Here is a 1719-nt window from a genome sequence, read left to right as displayed (position 1 = left end):
GTGACACGTAAAAGCACCCACTACACTCTCTGAGTGGTTGGCGTTAGGAAGGGCATCTAGCTGTAGAAACTCTGCCAAATTAGACTGGAGCCTGGTGTTGCCATCCGGTTTCACCAGTCCTCAGTCAAATCGTCCAACCCATGCTAGCATGGAAAGCGGACGTTAAACGATGATGATGATGATGATGATGATATATATATATATATGTCTGTGTGTATATATATATCAGCCTGATGATTGCTTCATTGAGTATCACTCATTGCATAACTATAACATCGTGAGGTTCAACTAGCTAAGAAACATATGTAGCATGCATGTCACCTGTTCCTCCTTTTTGGTTTGGATATTTATATATATGTATGTATATATTGATAAAAAATCATGTATTATTTTCCAGGTTCATGCTTTGGCGACATCACAAGAATTCATAAACTCTGTGAAAACATGAAATAATTCTTTTTTGGAACGGTGGGTCTCAATGCATATAAAGCTATAAATAATGGTGGGTTAAGAAAATGCCTTTGGATAGAAAAATATTAAAAGCTGCCTATGGGACTTGAACCAACATATCCTGTAAACATGGTGTGGTTTTGTGTTTGTGTGTGTGAGTGCATGCGTGTGTGTGCATGCTTGTTTGTTTGTTTATGTGTATAAATATATATATATATATATATTTATATATGCATATATATGTATGTATTAATTTTTCCTTTCATCAATCTGTTTATTTACCCATCTATTTGTTGATCATCTCTCTCTCCCATTCTCCCTCTCTCTCTCTCTCTCTCTTTCTCTCTTTTCTCTCTCTCTCTCTCTCTTGCTACTTATCTATCTGTCTCTCTTTATCTATATGCAAAGTTATCTGTTGATCAGTTTATCTGACTCTCTCCATCACACCCATTCTCCACTTGAAATTCTCTTTCATTGTATACACTTGCACACATAAAGCTACACGCATGCACACACACACTCACACACACTCGCACACGCACACACATATATTTGTTATTTTCATTTACATACAGACGTGTATACCATATTGCATATGTGTACCTATGTATGTCTGTATACATATCTGTGGATACCCATAGCCACTGTTGATATATATGATAGCAATAAACCAATAGTCATTGTTGATATAAAATCTATATTATAGACGATAGAGATAAGCTAATAGCCACAGTTCAAACTGAAATAGGAATTGATTTTATTAACCTAGTGATGAAAAATCTATCTATAACATGTCTATATTGTTGTTATTCTTTTTTTTCCATTAGATAAATAATTTTGATTTTATTATCTCCAATTTTTTTGTTCTGTGTTTATATATATATATACATATATATACATATCTATATTATGCAGGTAGGGTTAAAATTCAAGCTGTGTCCTCTTGAAGCAGATCTGCTTATTCCAGTATTCCAATTTTGTATGTGGTTTTTATATTTATGTGATGTATGCATTAGAGTTGAAAATTCTGGAAATATTGCTTGCAGAGTAATTATATATCAAAACAGAAGGTTGGAAAAATAAATAACATCAAACATTTTTCTTACCACCAGTTTATATATATATATATATATATATATATATATATATATATACTTTATCTATAAGGCTCAATTTAATTTTAATTTTTTATAAATTGATTTTAATTGAGTTTTTTACCTGTAATTTTGGATTTTGTCCCTAATATTATTATTATATATATATATATAT

This window comes from Octopus bimaculoides, chromosome 6 (genome assembly GCF_001194135.2).
Source record: "Octopus bimaculoides isolate UCB-OBI-ISO-001 chromosome 6, ASM119413v2, whole genome shotgun sequence".
NCBI lineage: Eukaryota > Metazoa > Mollusca > Cephalopoda > Octopoda > Octopodidae > Octopus > Octopus bimaculoides.
Note: the sequence above shows the minus strand (reverse complement) of the source record.